Genomic DNA, 20,809 nt, shown 5'->3' with positions numbered 1-20,809 from the left:
CAGCTGCAACCTGAAAATGCAAGCTTGAAAAAGGTACTGCAAGAACCAAGGCCTGCTCTCAAGCTGGATTGAGAAGATGCTGGACTATAATATGTATAAGGCTAGGGGTCCTCATGGGCAGACTGACAAGCAGCTATGATTCTGTGGCCGCCCTTTCTGCAGAGTAAGACTTTCTCAATTGCCACCAGGAGTAGCAATGCACTGTGTGTTCCACAAAAAAAGTGTGTTTGGATTGGAGATAAGTTTACCTTGAAGGGGTCAGTCTCCTCATCACAGAGATATATAAGCGGAGGTAGCCCCAAGTTTAGCTTGGTGTGCAGGGTCATTTAATCAGTAGCTTCTTACTCAGCTCATTGACCGAGCTCTCTTTCGAAATCACTGGAAACCAGGAACCAAGTTCAGCATTGTATCAAGGCTCCCAGTGAGCGACTATTACTCCAAGGTCATTGCACCACGACCGGAGAGAAACCCCATAGACACATTTTTCATGCAAACCCTGCTTCAAACCGACCCTCGCACGTCCGTTTATTCGAGTTTTTGCTCTTCATCTTAACGCAGAGAAGGAAAGCTTTGTGCAGCGGGGGAGGGGATAAAAGGCAAGGAAAAAAAATAAGGTGTACGCCCAAATCCAGGTTATGAGGATATAATTGTTAATAGTACTATCGATATACGCGATGCATTAGTCGGGGCATTTCTAGACGAGATCTCCATTGTGCAATCGCATTCTCGGAATGTTATGGCAGGATCTGGATGGGAAAGCATTCAGACGGCATCATTCTCCATTCGTAACCCTCTTGCAATTTTCCCACTGCTGCTTCCGCCTTTACCACCCAAAGAGTCACTTAAGCAATAGCTGCACAATGCCTTTTGATGAGTAACAGCAGGCGCCCTCCCTCTGGACGCACCCCCAGGAGCCAAGCAGTCCCTCCTTCGCCGCCGCCGCCACCCAAAGAAGCTTACGCGGAGTCACCGGAGAAGCAGGACAAAACCCGTATCACCAGGGCGCCCGCCCTGGGAAGACGGACTGGGGAGCAAGTCCCAGTGAATTCCGTAGGCCTGGGCCCCGAGAGATGTTTACGGCAGGACGGGGCTGCAAGTCTGAGCGCCTGGGGAGGGAAGGGAGGCGCGATTCACGTGAGGCGCAAAAGCCGAGCGTGCAGGGCATATGAAGGGGGGGGGGGGGGAACAATAGCGTTCTTGTCAAAGCGCGCCTGACATCCAGCAGCCATACGAGCTCTAACCTGTCCTAAGTAGCGAAAGCCTTCCCAGCCGAACACACGCCCTCTTTCCTGGCGCGAAACTCCCCCGCAATCACCCCCAACTATGCCCCTTCTTTCACCGCCTCCAGCTCAGCCACCCAGACTGGCGCATGCGCCGTCTGCGCAATGCCCATCCTCCCAGACTAGGCAGGACTTTCCAGCGCCAGCGCTGAACCCAACCCCACCGCCCCCTCTTTTTTTTTCGGTGCCACGTGTCCCCAAGCAGCACTTAGACCCACGTGGGACTGACCAAGACGAGCCAATCAGAAGGTAGCCTCGCCCTTGAGCACGTAGAACAGCAGACCCACGTGCGCAAAGTCGCGGATAGAAACTCAAACTCCGCTCGCATAACCTCCTCCTCCTCCTCCTCCTCCTCTTCTTCCTCCTCCCCACTCAAACTAAGTGTTCGCTCTGAACTAGTGGGGGGGGTGCCGCGTTTTATTTATATAGCCCTGCTCAGTCTGACGCAATTAGAGCGGCATCCTTAATAACCAATAGAGTAACGGACCCCTGGCCAGGGGGGCATACGGAGGTTGTGGAACTCAGCATACAGGCAAATGGGAGGGATTGACTGCTCTCTTAGAATACGGGGAACAAGTGCAGCCAATAGGCGGTAAGAAAGAGTCAGGAGGTATCGCGGAGCGAACGAAGGGAGTAGAAATCGTGCGGGAAGCCCAGCCAATGACTAGAGCCGGTGGGCGTGTCTGGGGCGCCCCTGGCGCCAGCGCTGGGAATCCCCGTGCGCTCAGTGCCGTTTCCGCCCGGCCTGCTGAGGAGGAGCTGTTGGCCGTTCACTGTTGCCGCGGAGGGGGAGGGGCCGTGGCTGCTGCTCTGTAGAGCCTAGCGCTCGGTCCCGCCTGCCGTCTAGGAAACGCCGTGGCGCCGAGCAGGGCCTAGTGCCGGGGGCCCGGGCAACGGGCCGGAAAGGTCAGCCAAGGCAAATAATGAAGGGGTGTGTGCAGGGCTGAAGGGCCCGTCTCTGAGAAGGGCGCCTGTGGAGGGGGAGGGGTGGGAAACTTAGAAGGGGCTTCTCTGTGGCCTTTGCTCTGCTTCAACTGCCAGTCAACTTCTCCTTGGTCTTCCAGCAGGCTTCAACAGCAGAACTCTCTGTGTATCCATCCTACTTGGAGGTACGGGAGTTATATGCCTGACAAGGTGGGAGATATGTGTTGGAAATGGTTCTTCCAGGGGGAGAAATGGGGCCTCTCGCATTTTTTGCGTTTGGGCAGAAAGAAGGAGCTCGTGCTCTTTTGCTTGTTTCTGACATCCTGGTTTCTCTGCAGCTTTGGAGGCGTCTGGCTTTGAAGCGTGTTCCGTGTGCGTGCGTACGTGTATGTGTGTGTGTAAGGAAAGGGATGCGGGGGTATGTGAGTGGGGAATTCCCATCGAGTTGTGCTCATAGGGAAGCCGGGGAGGAGGAGGGGGAGAGGTAGGGCTGCTTTTCATTTCGCTCCCACCCATCCCCCACCCTGCTTGTGGGGGTGGGGATCAGTCTGGCCAGTGCCAGGCGCTGGAGGAGAGCGGGGGCGTCATGGCGATCGTGTTCCATCTCCTGTGTGTCTGGTCTTGGGGGATCGAGCAGCCAGGGGTGGTGGAAGGTGTGTATGTTGTGGAGTGGCGAGGGAAAAAAGGAGAATTTTAAGAGAACCTTAGCATTTCACTGGACTTGGGTTCCCAGGCAAGAGCCTTGCCACACAGTGGTGAGGAGGAGGAGGTGACGGCGGCAAAGAGCCTGTTAAGTCTTTTTTGGAATGCCTACAGTGGGAATGTGAGAAATCCTTTCTAGGACGATGGCTTCTACTTCAAAGCAGCTGTTTGCCAGGAAATGAGAGAGAGAGAGAGAGAGAGGGAGCCTCTCTGCTCCTGTGTGAGTTCACCATTGCCTCTCCTCTCTTTCCATCCCTCCTCCTCCATGTGCTGAAGCAGCTTCCCCTGAGCTGCTCCTTTCCTTCCTGCCCCCTCCTTTTCCTCGGCTGTCTGCTTCTGACTTGCTGGCTCCTTCAGGCAATGGGGGAGGAGGTGTTTGACCTGCATTTTCTGCTTTCTCATGGTGCTTGTATGGCGATGGTGGTGCACTTTAATCATCTTCTTCTGCCTGCCTGCTGTAGGAGGCTGTGGCATTGATTTTCCCCTGCTTTTTATTCTTTGAGACATATGTGTTTTATCAGGGTACATTTTTAGTGTCCTGTCTTGATCCCAGACCCTTAACTGGCAAGACAATTCCTTGTAAACACGGTAGTAGTACTGTAGCAAGATCTGCAAACCTCATCTCAGAGATTGTCCTTGTGGGGTAACCATTGGCTTTCTGTTTGGAACGGAGGTCTCCTGTGTTTTGAGATGTGTCCTTTTTTATGATTTTAGGGGAATGGTTTGTTTGGTATTTGGAAAAGATTAGTAGCCCCCATAAAGAATGCCAGGAGCTTCTTCTTTGAGAATAATACAGTTGTGAGAGGGTTTAGTTGTTACTGTTAACCAGGAGCTCTCCTCTGCTTCAAGCAGTAGCCCCCGTGTTCTTTGTAGAATGTAAGGAAATATACTATTGAGATTCCTTCTGCTGAGACTAGTGTTACTTTAAGGAGATAATGGCCCTTGCAGGGCGGTCTCCTGCAGTTTCCCTCTGTGGCCCATTATGTAATTGGAGTATTTAAGGTTCAGAGGCAGAGGCTGTGGGCAACAGAATGAATTGATTTTGTCTTGTAGGGGGATGGGGCCATGGCCTCAAAAGGCATCATTTTTGGCAGCAAATACATATCCTGGATTGCAAAAATATTTTCCAAATGAGTTTTCAGTGGAGACTTGGGATATGGGTTACAGGCAAGACAAAGGCATACTACTTCCTTAATGGCGCACAGGACTCTCCCTTTTCACCTATGAAGGTGACATCAGACACTTTTTCCCCTACAGCTGGCCCAGGAAGTCGGTTTTGTTAGCTGCAGCACAGAGGTGACTGAGGGTGTTGCTTTGCTTTGGATCCTGTGGGTGAGTGTTCAAGGCAGTAACAAGCAGCTAATGTTGGCTCTGGAGCTCTGGTTGCTACGTGAGAAGCTTCAGTAGTGTTGGCTGCTGTCTCCAGGGAGGGACAGCAGCACAACCTCCATTAGTACTGCACTTAGGAGATGGCTGGTTCACACACTAGGAAGGGACTTGTCTTTCTAGGGCATGGAAACCCTGAACCAGAAGGCTGTGAATTTAGCCCAGCTGGTTAAAACTACAGCCTGTTCTTTTTTTCTACACCCCACCCCTTCACTCTTTGGGAATGCATTAGGATGTAGCCTGATAATCCAGAGATGTCTTGTTTGCAGCCTTTGCAAATCCAAGACAGAGAGAATGGATCAAATCTTTCTGAAGTGAGAGAAATACAACCTTGGATTTGTGATTGCAGTGTCTGTCTGACTTCAGTTTCCCTTCCAGTAAATCAGAGAGCCAGATGCTTTTCTTATTGTTTGTAGGTCTCTTTCCTCCCCTTCCATTGCCTGGGCCCCACTTGCCTTATTGACAGGAATTTCTGCTTTGTGCAATGGGTGTGTACAGCAGACACCAGGCTCTTAGCGCTGAGAGGATTTTCCAGTCAGGACTACAGTGCAGGCAAAATATGACACATTTTGCTATTGCAAGTGGCAGCAGAGTACATTTTAAGGAATTGTCCCTTCTAGCTAGGTAGTTTGGCAAAGCATATATTGAGCTGATTAAGGCAGGTTTATAGCAAATAGTGTTTCCCCTGGAAGTACAATTGAATGGTAGTCTTTCTCGTACTTATGACTGCCCCTTCCCAAGTCTAGTAGGGCTGTTCTACTCATGGTTCTTGAAATCTGCTAGTTACTTTAGTCTAATCCCATAGTAAATCTTATAATGCAGACTTTCCTAAGGAGGTACCCACAGTTGCTATGGGAGGTCTGAGCTGTTAGAGGCGTTGTTATATGCTTGGTATGTCAGGAGGCAGAGTGCTTGGGGTATCTTCTTCCAAATCTTAAAGCACCATCAGCTGTCTGACCTCAATGACGAACAATATTAGGGAAGAATGAAGGAATTGGTGCTTCTTTTGCAGACACTGTAAGACATGTTTACAAATTTGTCTCACTGTGAACCATACTTTGAGCTACCTTCTTGGGCTGGTATTATGCTACTTACCTGATTTGTTACATAGGCTGCAATCCTACACACATCTTCCTGGGAGTAAGCCCTGTTGAACTCAATGGATCTTACTTCTGGATAAGCAAACATAAGTTTACAATGTTGATCTTGTGGGAGGCTAATAAGAGTGTGGTTTTGAGACCTTGTGTAGATGTTGTTCTACCCCCATGGAAACATTCCAGAAGAACCTGACATCATCTGCTTAAGTTAAGGGGTGGTGTTTTTATGCTGATAACCAACACTTTAAATTTGGTTCTTTGTTTCCTAACATAGCACTAGAGCAAGAGCAGACTCCGGGATTTCAGATAAAAATATTCTTTTTACCTGCAGTACTGTTTACAGAAACATTGAACTGGATCATTACTAATTTTAGTAGTTTTATCTTTGATTGTGAGGAAGGTATTGCAATGTTAGACATTGACCTGGAGTAGCTGAATCCAAATGTAGCTTACATAAAATTGGCCCTGAAAAGTACAGTGTATTTGAACTTAGAAATCTCATTTTCAAGACTGGAAAATGGTTGAAATTCCTGAGCCACAAAATTAGACTTTTTGGAAACCAGCATTAAAGGAGCCTTAGCAGCCATACACTTAGGCTTTTCCAGTTTTGATGATTGCACAGTGCAGGAAGCCTTAATAAAGTTGTGTGATGTAGTTGCACTTTGAATTTGAAGGATCCTGGTAAGTTTTAAGATAATGAATGCTGTTTTTACGAAAGGTATTGGTTTGGCTCAGGTGCCACAATTTTTAATTTATAATGCTTTTCTGTTAATTTAGCTGGGATTGCAATAGATGCTTTAGCTTAGCACTATGCAGTGCCCATGTACTTTGGCACTTGCTTGTATTTTATTTTGGAATATCTCTGAAATGGAGTGAATGTGATCTATTCAAGGGGCAAACAGAATTAATGTAGAATGACTTAGTCTTTGGTTCTATAGTCATAATTAGCATCTTGATTCAATGATTACTGCAAACAGAATGTGGAAAAGCAAGGACATGGCATTTAGGTATCTTCAACTTGGCTTGGAGCACTTATTCTACAGAAAAGATGAGCTAGGATGTCTTATAATCAGTCTGCTATCCACTACCATTTCCCATTCCTCTAAATTAGAAGGCTGATGTCAGGACACAATTCAGGAGAATGAATGAGGGTAGTGTTGACTTTTAATTCCAATGAAATAGATATTTGTTTTTTTGGAGGGAAACTGGATATGGTTCCTGGGTATCTACTGTATGGGCAGTTTAGCCCTTCAACCCTCTTGCATTTGGTACCCTGTAGTACACATTTTGAGTACCCCATGGTTTTGGTTTTTATTTTGAAGCAAAGCTGAAATAAAAGGATCATAATGCAGTGGTCCTCCCAGTGTTGTCAGATCTTTATACATGTATATCAAGAAAACATGAGTGGTAGAAATCAACATTGAACAAGTGACTTTCAGTGGAATGAATAGTGAGCTTCTAATTTGAGGAATGAGGAACTGAATTAAATGATAAAGACTGGATAGCTTCTAAGTTCTCAGTTTGAAGATTGACTAACAAAGTAGATAAGGAACTTGTTTTGAAGTTTTTTTCCCCTCTGACAACATTGCCATAAGATCAGAGGGTCAATAAGACATTTGAAAAGAAATGCAATGGGTTTGGGAAATTGAAAAGTTAGTTCTGTTTCTCTGCTTTAGCACATTGTATTCATGTTAGAGTTCTGAAACAATTTCTATTGATATCCAGCTGAAGACAGTGGGACTACACAAGTGTAAAAGAGGTGTGTGATTGGATTCCTTAGAAAGCAGTTCTGGAATTCATTTATTCTTGCAGTTATCTGTGTTGACCATCAGAGTAGTTCTGGAGTCATGCTTATAGCCTGTACCCTTTGTTTAAATAGTATACTAGGGAAGCACCATGGTTGTACAAATTAAAAATATTACTCAGTATATCTTGAAATAAAATATCTGGTACCTATTAACTATTTTGGCTACATGTGAGTGTTTCAAGTGTTGCCTGCATACATATGACAAATTAATATATGAGTGCTGCTATTTTCTTTTTTCTTCCTTTTTTTTTACTCCATATCATTTATTTGGAATAAATATCAGCATGTCAGCAGCTCTGGTAAGCCAGACTCTCTCAGAAGATGGATGAATATAGAGATACTATCAAAACATACACTGCCTAAGTTTCCATTTTTAAAGTCAAATACATCTTGACACCTTTAACCTAAAAACCACATCTTGAGTACTTCATATGTTTGCAACTATGGCTTAGTAAATCTCTTTCAGAGAAAACAGATTTGGTATTCTTTGGTGTAGAGGAAGAGTTTCTTCCAAAATGTGCATCCTTGTTAGTAAGACTTAATAGAGCAGGACTTTCTCTTATCTGTTGCCAAGATGTTTCATTCTCCCAAAGGAATGACAGTCCCCTAATGTGTGTTGTGCAGAAGTTGCTACTACCACATGGGTAGAGTATGACTAGTGAGGGTTTACAAGACAACATGGTGAGGAAAATTTGGAAATAACTGAATGCCACTTCACAAAATCTGATCTTTAGCTGCAGAGGCTGTGGAGTTTATTCTTGTACAATATAGTTGGATCAAAATAGGACTTCTTTGTGCTCAGCTGCACATGATCACACCTTTCTAGGTGTTCTAAGCCTATTAATAGATGAATAACCTTTGGGTTATAGAATTAAAGTGAAAGTTTGACACTGTTCTGCTGTGGAAGATTCCCTTCTCTTTCTCCATTGACAATATTTAGCAGTAACTTTTGCTCTACTGGGCTCTCCCTACAGGTAGGCATTGAGTCAGTTGCTAGGAATCTTAGTATATGCTTTTAGAGCATGCTCAGACAGTTCCTAATACTCAAATTAATTTGTTTATGATTTAAAGGGATTGACTTCCTTTTCCAAGTGTTACATAAATCTGGAAGAGGGGTTTGTGCATTCAAACTGTAGCCCCAGAGCTGACATTTTCAGAAGAGTGTCACATTCTACTCCAGCATTTCTTATTCTGAAAGCATTTAAAAATTAAAAAACTTAACCTTTATGGGAAAAAATCTGAGCAGCTTTTTCTTATTGTGGATTGAAAGAAACCAAACAAAGCACTGAAAAGTTACTAGCTGAATGTGATGTTAGGGAATTGTAGAAGAATGACTTAAAGGGTGCTTTGTTTAAGCTGTAACTGCTGTTTGATGCAAACAAGTTTGCTCCTGCTAGTCCTTCAGGGCTCATGAACCTCAAGGTGTAGGAGTTAGAGTCTGTTGTACCCTGTGCCTCCGTAAAATTGTCAGTGAAAGTTAGGGTAGAAAATGGCTGTTTCCAGCCACAAATCACACACTAAATTTGACATGAACAATTCCTTCTGCAGGGCAGATTAATCTTGAGAGGCAGGGCACAAGAATACATCTGAAACATTATATTGGGGTTCCTGATACATGGGGATCAATATATGCACTCATGATTCATTATTAATAATAATCATTTTAGTTGAACTAATTTGTTCACATTAGGAAAACTTCTGTTTGTACTTATACTTTGGTGATAGGTTAGGCCATAAGACTGTACAGAAAGCACAGGATTCTTTAAAAATAATAATTTTAAGCCCCACTTGTCAGTGGTTTGTTCTCGTACAGACCTGTTCCAAAATATATTCCTGTTTTTGGATGTCTGTAATATAGAAATTGTTTTTATTCTGTGTATGTCAAGTGAGATTTTACACAGAATGAAGGGCAGGGTAGTTAAGGATATGTGCCCAGTGGCATCAAGTACTAAATGATATATATTGTTTAAAAGGGTATGGAGGAGTGATATCACATTTTACTTCCCCCATTGCTTCTTATATAAAATGGTCACAATTATGTTAAATCCTCCTTCCCCCAGGCCAGGCATTAGTCAGGAATAGTCAGGAATGCCTGGAGTTGTTATCTGAAGTATCTAGATGGCACCATGCTGGAAAAGGTTTAATGAATTTATTGCCAAGTATTATGCTGCCCGTTCAAGCCTGTGGTCTGCTTTATTCTCATGTATAATTGGAACATAAAGTAACAAGACACACAAGTATCCATGACTGAAGTTGCTTTATCTAATAAATTGGACTGCAATACTTCTACAATTGTTTGCATTTAATAGATGCTGGATGAACTCAAGCTGATGTCTTCCAGTCTTAAATTTAGTTGACTTGTTCATTAAAAAAAAAAAAAAACAATATAATGGAGCAAAATGGAGGGTTATAGGAACCTACCAATAGGTTCCTACCAACTCACCAACACAGGTTACAGCCAGTGCATAAACATGTCAACATGTGTTCACAAGTTATTCTGAATGTATTCTGAAAAGGTGTAAATTGGGTTCTGTAGGAACTGCCATGTTCACCTTTCTCGTACTTTTGTGATAGTTATGATTGTTAGAAGACAACCAGTGATGGGGCAGTCATGATTGGGTCTCAGTCACTGACACTGAACTTAGCATTATAGGGTCTTAATATTGTGATTTGTATTGGTTTAGTGAACTGGTTTTGGCTAATGCCAACCTTGTCTGGACACTTATTTTGGTGTTAAGAACAGCTTATTTTGGATTAGCTTAAATCTTTTCCTAATTGACTTAGTTGTGACTGAAATAGATTTGATAAAATATAAATACGCCTTCATGCAAAGGTTTGTATTAGTTAAGTTGCATTAGTTGATAAGACAAAAGCTTTTAAACCAAGATAGCCATGAGGCTGCAACATTTCAGTATATACAAATTTGCTTTCATAATGAGGTCTTCCTGTTAAGCCTGGGTCAGTTTTGAAATTTGTTTACTTGAAATTTGCATAGATAAGACCTGCTGTTTCTGTAAAATGTTAATTGTATTTTCCCTTCCTTCATTTACTTAATGGTCTTTCTTTATCCACTTTGGCTCAGTCTTTCTCTTGCTCTATGTATGAGGAAAACCTTAACATTGAAATTAAAGTATTATTTGGAATCTGTTCACTACAATCCCCCCCTACACCACTGCGTATATTTTGAAAAGAATGTAAGTATGTGACATTTCAGTTTGTTACTAACAAATTCTGTAGATTAGTCACTCGAGTGATATAATAGATGACTGTACACAAGTGCATGGGGGGAAAACACAAAACTTAACAAAAGTCAGGAGAGTTTGAGGTTTGAACCTTGATTGTTCGATAAAAAGGAACTTCAAGTAGATAATAAAATAAATCTGTAGCTGGATCAATTTTAGCAAAGTTCAGTCATATGGGCATTGGAGACTTGTAAGAGGCAGAAGTATAACAACTTGTTTTTACTGCATTTCTGCTTAGTGGCACTACAAATCCCAACATGCTTCATTCCACCTTAAATCTTATTGCATGCTGGGACTTGCAGGGTTCACTGTACCCCAGTAAGATTAATGGCTAGATTAGTAGCTCTTTGCCACAATCAAGCCACTTCTAGGCTTTGGTTGTAACCTTGAAAAGTGTTCTCTTTTAAAGGTAATTTGAAATGTGTCTTTCAGAGCAGTAATCTGTTGCAACAAAGAAAATAATCCTGTAGTACCTTAAAGACTAAATAGTTTATTGCAACATGGGCTTTTGTGCAGAAGGGTCTATTTCATTATAATTTTTTAATTATGGAACCATAGGATGGAGGGGAGGACATCTGTCTATGCACAGACATTCCAAGGGAAACCATATTTTGCAAACAAATTTATATGTTATTTCTCACTGTTGCTATAGTACAACTGGCAGGTTGACTGTGTTGGATAAAAGCAACGCTACTTTCTGTGTTAGATCTTTAAGAAGTTAAAGTGCATGATTTGAGCTGAACTGCCACTATCTACCTTCTTGAAGTAAAATTTCCAGTTGTTGTTCCGTTGTGCATGTTGGCACTATGATACTTTGATGACCTGTTTAGGGAATTAAATTGTTTATATTATCCAATATAGACAGTCTTGTCAGTGCAAATCTTTGCACTGCATCTATTATCCTCTGGCTTTTTGGATTACATTTTAAAGTGCTGCATATTTCTTGGGTCTGTTTCTTTTCAGCCCTATAAATGCTGAAATCCTGCTCTAGGATGTCAAAAATATTCTTAAGGTTTTCTGAGACATTTAAAAGTGCCAGTTAGTTGTCCAATCATGATAAGTGAACCAGATGGCCACCTCTTTTTGCTTACCATATTGATGATGTTACAGACTGCTAGAACAAAGTTGGAACTGCAAGCAGCACAGGTAGTTATTGGTACAAAGCTATTGGAATGTCCAAGAGGTTCATAATTGTCCAGGAGGTCAATTGAGGCTCTCTTCGGCTCTCCTAACTTTGTGTAAGACCTTTCTCCGGATAGATTGTTTGTTTGATGTACTGAATCCTTCAGTCTTATGTAGTGCTGTGTTGATTTGGGATACTTGCCTTCTATGCAGGCTAAAGCTTCAGTTATTGAAAGTTCAGAGATCTTCTTGAGTATTGTGGCTAGATGAGAGAACAGTTAATGAGGCCATGTCTGGGAAGTAGGTTAGGAAGTGCTGGTTCTGAAGCCATGGGGAAAAAGGTTCACTACCTCTGTCTGGCAGTGTTGCAGCTCTTTTTCTCCTCAAGAAGAAAAAACTAGTTTTAAGCAACAAAATGTCTACCTGTAGAATGCAGCAAAGACCTATGTGGAACCATTTACATCTGATGAAGTTAACTGGGCTCACAAAAGCTTATGGTATAATAAATTTGTTGCAAAAACCTGTTTTTCTGTCTTAGTCTTTCCTCAGTGCATTTGTTCATAGTTAAACTCTTTCATTGACTGTCTAGAAACAACATATTTTTTTTAATCTTGGGGGAATGTCTTTCCTAGACCATGTATGGGAATAAATAAATGTAAGAAATCACTTTTCAGAAGTTGTGGCATGGAAGGGATAAACCTTCCCAGACTCCAGAGTTGATTAGTAGTGAAATACAAGCATTTGTCCAAGATCTGAACTAAATAGTGTAAATATGCCCTTTTCTGAGTGCAGACTACAAAAGGGTGCACCACTGCCTTAGTTCTTCATTATGATATTTATGGTCAGCATGGATCGGTCATTATACAAATGTTATAAAAAATTACCGGGATTAACACCATGAATAAAAATTAGCATGCAAAACAAGAACGTCTATCAACACTGTGAAGTCAGGAGTGTCCTCCTGTTCCTGTGGATTTGGGAAAGCTTTTTATTTAAAAGTTATTTTAACTGTTAGTTTATTATTATTGTATTTATAGATTTTAATATATAGCCGAGATGGTACCAGTTTTTAAATTATTGATTGTATTTTTATGTATGTTGTGAGCCGCCCCGAGGCTTTGTTGCGATGGGGGCAGCATAGAAATGTTTTAAATAAATAAATAATAAAGCCTCTGCCAAATAAGTATGGGGCCTGAAGACAGCCACAATTCAACATTTAGATTCTGGAGGTATTGAAAGCCCTTCAATATTTAGTAAGACGTACATCCCTCTTAAATGGTGTGAAGAACAGGGTCTGTCAGAGCAATATATCTGTGCACTTTAAAATTTGAGCTTCAAGTTCCTCCTCTCTAACAATATTTGGACTTAGTCCTTCTGCAAAGCTGAATGATGGAAGATTAACAACACACAATAAGAAATACTACTTCACACAGTACTTAAACTACAAAGCTCAGGCTATTGGGTAGCACAGAAAAAACCAGTCATGAGAATGATAAAAATATAGAATTGGATTTGGCAGGATATGGTGATAACCACTAGCTTAGATGACTTTATAAAGGGGACAAGTTAGTGGAGGAAAAAAGGCAATCAGTGTGTGGGGTTTGCATGATTGGGAAAGGAAAAAAAGCAATCATACCTTATATTCATAACTGTCCTTGTTGGACTCTGTTGTGTTTTCTGAACCTGCAGGGACAGTTTACAAACTGCCCCATGACCCAAGAACAATTCATGGGTTCAGGGGTGGCTTGTAAACTCACCTATCCACATATACCCTTGCCAGGTTTGAACATGATAAACCATATGCAGCAAGCATAGGGGTAGGGAGATGATCTACAGTGACTTATTTTCCTTCCCTAAACCCAATCAGTGGCTTTTGGTTATATGCGTCTTCCAATCACTAAGGAACAACAGTGTGAAAGGACCAATGAAAAACCCATTGTGGTACATTGATTGGTCTGGGACTTGAGAACATTGGTTTTCCCACTGAGCATGAAGCTCACTGGATGTCTGAGTCAGTTATTGACCCTTAGCCTAACCTACCTCAGTGGTTAGTTGTGAGGATAATATGGAAACAAAGAGAACCATGTTAACCCTGTTGAGTTCCTTGAAAGAAGAAGAAAACTGGGATATAAATGTAACCATCTATGTTGTTGTTAGGGGCTTCATTAACCTTCTGATCAGGAAACATGACTCCTTTGATATAACAGTTTCATTGAATACTGAATGCAAAGTGCTGGTTATGACTTACAAAGATCTGTATAGCTCGTGGCCTGGGTTGCAAAATCTTTGAAGTGAGCCTTCTCTTGATATCAGCACCATCAGAAACAGATTTCCTGAGGACACAAGTGACAGTTTTCTCAGTGGCCATTCCCAGGAAGTCCTTGCCAAGTAAAACTAGGTTGCTCCTTACTCTGTTGTCCTTCCAACAGCAGGCAACCTTGCAGGCATATAAACTGGTCTGCTGCTGAAGGGGTGTTTAATTGGTTGGTGCTATTTATTTAGGGAGGGGTCGTAGCTCAATGGAAGAGTACATGCTTTGCATGCAGAAAACCCTAGTTCAATCCCTGGCATCTACAGGTAGAACTGGGAAAGAATCTGGAGAGCTGCTGCCAGTCAACAATACTGGGCTTGATTAGGAAAATGGAATGTTGGATTAGATAGGTTTTTGGTTTGAACTAACAAAGTACATAATATGATAAGGTAAAATTTCTGTGTGGACCACTATTATGGTAAGAGTCTGCAATTATCTTTTAAGCAGTTATTTGTGTACTTAATCTGCACTGCTGGTTGGTCCTTAGATGTTCACACCTTCAGGGAGGGTACTAAGACAAAGAGGTGGTAAATTGACATAGGTTCCTTGCATTCATTTTAAAATGATATCTCTGGGTCCCTTTTTGCTGTACATTCCTTCTTAGATTGAGAGTGCTTCATGTGTGTAACACAGTTGTGTTGCATGTTTGGTCAGAAGTAAATGATCCCTAAAAAGTTCTTTGGATTCTAGCCTCAGTCCTATTCTCTGCACTTTAACTCCCTTTTATTATACTTTTAGACTGAAGAGAAGACAAATAGCAATGCAGACAATACTATGCTTACCACAAAATGTAGGGAAAAAGGCATTTTAGTCTGGCCACAACTTCCACTTGAACCAGCCTTGCTTGGGACAGTTCTGTTTTCTTCTTTGGCACTTAGACCATTTTGTGATTGTTAACTAGACTTATAGCCCTGCTATATGTTACTTCTCCACATGCAGAGGATTGATTTGCCACACTGTTGGCATTCTCTTCAGATGAGTCACTTGTCTCTGTTTTGCTACCTGTCTTTCCTGAAACTGTCAGTTTATCAGTGTCTATTCTCACTTTAAGAATGTAGCTGCAGAGATTTAACAATAGATAGATTTTTATTTGGTTGATAGAAGGAACTCACGACCATTTTGTTCACTGTACTCTTAACATTTTCTGAATAGTGTTCACTGGATATGTTCACATGAGGCAACAGTTCACCCCGTATATAAGCTGTACAGTATAGGTTGTTTGCCCTTTCCTTTCCCCTGGCCTTCCATGTGGTATCCTAGGTCCTGCATGGTAGGATCTGTATTGTTTCCCTTGCCATGCTCTGAATACAACCCCTTTTTCTTCTGGAGCCCTGTGCTGCTATCAGTGATAGGTGCTCCCTGATGCCAAAGCAACACTTTGGAGTAACCGTCAATGGCAGGAGCAGCAGAAATATACAGAACTGAGGGTCCCCCCCCCCCTTCAGATGTCCAAAATTCAAAATCTTACCTGGCCAAAGTTCTGATAACATTTGTCTATTGTCACAGTGCAGTAAGTAATATTCATGGACATTGACAAAACAGGGCCTACATATAGATTAATTTGCATGTGCTTGACAATATTTCATGCCCCCCAGCCCCCATGCTCAAATTTGCCAGATAGGATTTGGAAGCTGTCAAAAGTATGTGCTCATAAAAAGGGGATGAGAGGTAGGCACCCTTTTCTGAACCCCCCCCCATCCTTGTTTTTCAAGTGAGAGCTCACTGATAGCTCTCAATTATGCATTAATCAATCTGCATGCAGCTTTGCCCTGTCCATGGATGTAACCTGTGCACTCTGACAATGGACACTTACCAGGAGTTTGGTGAGACAAGAATTTACTTTTTGGGCATTGATAATTAGACATTTATGACTGAACTAACTTACTTATTTAGGGTACACTCTCAATTATGTGAATTTCTGCCCCTTCTGCCAAAGTTTATTAAGCCAAAACTGGTCCTTTAAAAGTGCTTTTTGGTCATTGGTGGAGTGGCGGCCAAGGATTTTTGTACTTGTGTACTTGAATAGCTCACTTGCCATTTCCTGTAATCTGATTGGTCTCCTGGGTTTGGACAATGCAAGAACCCATTGTAAGTTAAACAACCTCTATAACAAACCAAAAATTGTCAGGGTGGCTTGTTGCTCCATAATAAGCCACCCTGTGGGAAGTGGTCTAGATTCTTGTGTCATGCAACAATCTCAAATGTCATATTTCATGCATTGTTGTTGTTAAGGAATGGTACCAGTTATTTCTTGAAACTAGGCTGATCCTGCTAATCTTTATTATTAGATTATTGGGTTTTCTTAACTGCTGAGGAAGGACAGAACTGCATGGTAACATGGTAACAGAGCCAGTAGTGGTCTAGTCAGAGTCTCAGTCTCAGTCTCAGTCTCAGTCTCTCTCTCTCTCTCTCTCTCACACACACACACACAATTGCCTGCACAGTGCCTTACTTTCTGTATATTAGCCATTCTGTATGAGTGTCCTATGCTGTAGCTTCCTAACAAGCAAGCAACTGCTTGAGAGATACGTATAGTTCCAGCCTTGCAACCACTAGTATGTAAGATTATGTTCAGAACCTTTGCTCTGATTGTACTGGTTTGACTTTTAGAATATTTCTAGAAACTGGAATACTAAATCTAAAACTGGTGATGCCTGTATATAGTAGATTTCTGGTGTCAGCTGTGGTACAGGTATTTCTGTTTACTAATTCAGGATTTAGTTGTATGTGAAAATCCAATGATTGTCAAGGAGAAAAATGTATAAAGTAGGTGTGTGGGGTGGAGGGTGTGGAGTACAATAATACCCTTTAACCTGCTAAAGTTGGGCATGGGTCAATATTTTTGGTCAGTAACACCAGTTGCTTTTCTTGTGGCTACTATGGTTCTAACCCTACAATAGCTTTTGACCTAATAAATTCCAATTTTAGGGAGGGAAATGTATCATCTTGGATAACCAGTGTTGCTGAGGGTATTCTCATATGAATATTTGGATAGGATAGCCACCCATCCTTTAATGTGTTTCAAGCTTTTACTTTTTCACTTTAAATGATATTCAGAAATTAGTTCTAGAATTGTCCAAGCTGCTGCTAACTGTACTGGTTGCTGATGGTTTTTTGTTTTAGTTTTTTTGGTCATGGCTGCCATAATAGTAAGTGCTTGCAATAGTTGAACTAAAGTGTGAACACCTATTTCAACCATTTTGATTATACACAGAACTAGTTTTCTTGTTTATAGGGCAGAAATCTATGAAACACTCAAATATAATTTAACCAAAGTGGAGGGTACACCCATAAACCACAACCTCCAGCTTCTTGAAAAACTGACATCCATACACAGTATGAGATAGGGCAGGGGTCCTCAAACTTTTTGAATAGGGAGCCAGTTGAAAGGTCGCAGCAATGGGCGCGGGCCGCCAAGGTGGTGTGGGCTGTGGGGGGGGGGCGTGTGTGCGCAGAAAGGCAGGTGCATGGCTGCGCAGAGATCGTTTTCTCCCAACGAGTCCAAAACCATCTCCGTGTGAGCAAGCCAGCGCCTTGAGGCCGGCTTGCTCACAAGGAGATTGTTTTGGACTTGCTCGGAGAAAAGGAACTTCCGGCAAGGCACCGGCTTGCTCGCAAGGAGATCCTTTTCTCCGAGTGAGTCCAAAATGAGCACGGTGAGCTATGGCGGGCCGGATGAATTGGCATGGCGGGCCAGATGCAGCCCGCGGGCTGTAGTTTGAGGACCCATGAGATATGTAAGTTGGCAGTGATACGATAGGAAGCTCATCTGTAGTCACTTAAAGAAGGTCACTCAGTCCTCGAACCTACACTGCACTTTCAAGGGTGCTTTCACATCTTCCCCCTTTGATGTCCACCTTTGCTTTGGCTGGTGAAGTTTTTGTTATCATTTACCCTCTTGTTTTTGGGTGCAATAAATGACCAAAAAGATTTCTGTACTTTGAAAGTCTTGGGGAAGTTTAGTAAGGTGCACAGCTATGTTGCAGTAGAGCTCTGTGTCTGGAGATACAACTTTTGAGCAGGTCTCTGCTTGTTGCTGCTTTACATTAAACCAGTTTAAAGACTCAGCCTTCTGCTTTTCCCACATGTGGCATGCACCACTCCCTGATTTTGTAAAATTTGGCTTACCTGTGCATGCATGGTCATACAAGTTCTGTAGGTTATCGATGGGAATCTAAGAATTTGGGAGGAAGGTTAAGAAGGGATTGGTACATTTTCCATAAACATATGGAATTTATGTCATGTAGCATCTGCACATGGACGAAGTAACTTTAAGTGGTTGCCTATTTAGGTTTGCATTGTTCCCCAGAAACAATTACATTCATTTGTAGGGAGGGTGCAGCAGCATGTTGTCCATGAGGAACATAAATGTCTGCATATATTCACAGTAAATACATTTTTGCAGCAATGTAACATAGCAAAGATTCATTCCAAAATTGACTGTAGTGAATGTAACTGACCATTCAGCATCCATTTGTGCTATTGTCTTGTATTTTCCACATTGAAGGCATAAAGCTGATTCCTTATGATTGGCTTCAAAATCATACAATAAAGACAGTTTTTTATATTAAGGAGTGTTCAAACAAGAGTAAAATGTGTATCTGGCACCCTGATTATCTTTCAGAAGCTTATAGAGAAGTTCCCAAACTGTTGTTTCTTCATTAAAATGCTTTGATCTCTGTTCTTTCTGTGTATCTCAAAACATTCCAATATCATCCAGTTTAAATTCCATTTTGAACACTTTCAAAATAATGTGAGACCCACGGAAATGATGTGTCTGCATACTTACGTTTTTCTTTATTTCTTAGAGCTTCCACCCTTTCCCCATATCAATTTGTCAACAGTCTGCAAAACATACACGACCATTTGAAGTATTATTTCTTGCTAACTTTTAAGAGGAAGGAGGGTTAAAATAAGCTTATAATGGAAGCAGGGGCTGAACTTTAAGTATGGAGTAGCTGCCACTGCTCCATAATTGCTGCACTGTGTCGTGTTGCCATGGTTCCCTGTGCCTGTGTCTCTGCATGGTTTCTGAGAGTGGGGCCAAAGCAGCCAGTTACAGCAGAGCTGTTGTGTACGTGTTTGGGGAGTTGAGACTTTTACTGGTAAGGAAGAGGGCCAGTGCTTATGGTATTGGGACAGGAGTTGGGTATTGCCCACCCCAAACTGCATATGTTTCTGTTTCTTTGCATTTTCTTGAAATAAATTGTGGGGGGAGATTATAAGACAGAGTAATTTTACTTCCTCTCCATCATCCCTCTGGCATGGGGCAATAACATGAAATGTGGGATCCCTTCCTCTAGCAAATGCTGGGGTGGGGTAGCTGTGGGGAAGGGAGGCTGCTGTTTTTGGATTGGCTCAGGCATGTTTTCATCAGAGATCCTTGGCTGACTTGCCATCTGCATAGACTGTGAATACTTCTCTCTGGCGCAGACCTTGTTCCTCGGGATTGCATCATCTCTGGGAGAGCAGCCAGGTCCGGAGCACTAGTACAAAGACTTTGTGAAGCAGATGCGGCCTGTTCTGTCTCTGATGCATTCCTCCTCCTTCCTGTTCATCCTTCCCACAGGATTCCAGAAAGAGAGCTTGCTCTGAGAGCCTCTCAGTAGGTCAGCTGCCCTTTGGACTCTGAATCCCAGCTGCTTCCTGTACACCTGGCTGATGCAATGTCTGCCTTTGAAATCCCTGCTGGAATTCACTCTGGAGCTGTTTTGTTTGCCTTTTCTGGGAGTGGCCAAGCAGGCAAAGTGTGCCTGTCACATGGTGTCCTTGAATATAAGAAACATACAGCCAGACTTGCAGATACAGAGCACTCTCTTTTCCAGTCCTGCAACAGTTCCTGGCGTCCCCCCGGCCTCCCTTCCGTTGATAGCAAGCATACAGTAAATGTATAGTACAATTGCTAGCATTTGTATCCAGTAATTTGTTGTGGCCTATGTGAATTGTCCTGGGAATTTTTGTAGTGTTGAAATGAACTTGAATTCCAGTCAAGCTGAAGGCTGCTTGCTACATCATTTTTGTATGACCCAGTGTATTGCATGATATTTTTTAAAGTCAAAGTTGTCTTCTAAACAAAATGGGAGCAATACTTTACTGACAGGGTTTTATAGGATTCACATCTGCAAAACAGTTTTCAAAGTAAAGACCTGCACTAACTTTTTCCAATATAGTATTTTATTTTAACCTTTCAGCATTTTTTTCTATTTAGATTTCAATAATATATTGAGTAGCAGAAAATTCAGGAGTGCTTGGCTTGGTGTTTTGATCCCTTTGCTTTTTACAGTGAATCTCAAAAGACTTGGATGTTAATTATTTATGTGTCGAGTTCCCATTTTGTGAGTTACTATGCAAACATTTCAAGAAAATTTGGATGGACAAATCTTAGTGCTAGAGCATGGACCTTGCTTTCAAGGGTTCTAGAATTTGTCACTGTTTACATTCCCAATTAAATCTCTCTTCTCAGGCTGCCAGACAGAGATTGGTTGAGTCCTATTTCCAGTCAGGGTTAACTGCTAGGTTGGATGGTACATTATTCAACTTTGTAAGACAGTGGTTCATTTTGGTCCCTGATTTGTGTCTTTGTGTCAGAGATGAAAAGCTGAGGGTTTTTTTTTTTTTAACAATGTAGAGTATTCTAGTTTTCATTTTTGTAAGTGTCAGTTTGGTCTATGAAAGGTTTTGGCTACAAAATTATGCAGTGACAGTGTTTTGTTTGGAATGAAGAAGCAAATAGCAGTCATTGATTAACCTATCAGAATTTTCATATGTTGACAATTTCAAAGGAGTAACTCTGGTTTTTCATGTCTGAGACAACTGATTGCAGTGTTGAGGATACTGTAGGATAAATGCAGTACATCTGGCAACATGCAACTAAAATATGCAAATTAGCTGCAGTCCTCTAGCTCGTAATCTATTTCTAGCTCAGCCTTCAGTGCTGA

The 20,809-nt window shown here is 42.0% G+C and overlaps 1 protein-coding gene across 7 annotated transcripts in view; it reads left to right on the top strand.

Annotated features, from left to right (window-relative positions):
* Positions 1–2,015: 2,015 nt before the first annotated feature.
* SETD5 (SET domain containing 5) overlaps positions 2,016–20,809 on the top strand; it is a 71,946-nt gene continuing 53,152 nt past the window's right edge. For 3 of the 7 annotated variants that reach the window (XM_044452135.1, XM_044452129.1, XM_044452132.1), the window contains exon 1: positions 2,016–2,186. The gene's annotated coding sequence lies outside the window, so the exon portion shown is untranslated. Of the gene's footprint in view, positions 2,187–2,344; positions 2,415–2,839; positions 2,858–20,809 lie in introns of those variants that run through there. The other 4 variants (XM_044452133.1, XM_044452130.1, XM_044452131.1 and 1 more) reach the window with 4 other exon arrangements.

The sequence above is a fragment of the Varanus komodoensis genome, unplaced genomic scaffold (assembly GCF_004798865.1).
Source record: "Varanus komodoensis strain SLA01 unplaced genomic scaffold, ASM479886v1 scaffold6_4, whole genome shotgun sequence".
Classification (NCBI taxonomy): domain Eukaryota; kingdom Metazoa; phylum Chordata; class Lepidosauria; order Squamata; family Varanidae; genus Varanus; species Varanus komodoensis.
Note: the sequence above shows the minus strand (reverse complement) of the source record. Positions and strands in the feature narration are given on the sequence as shown.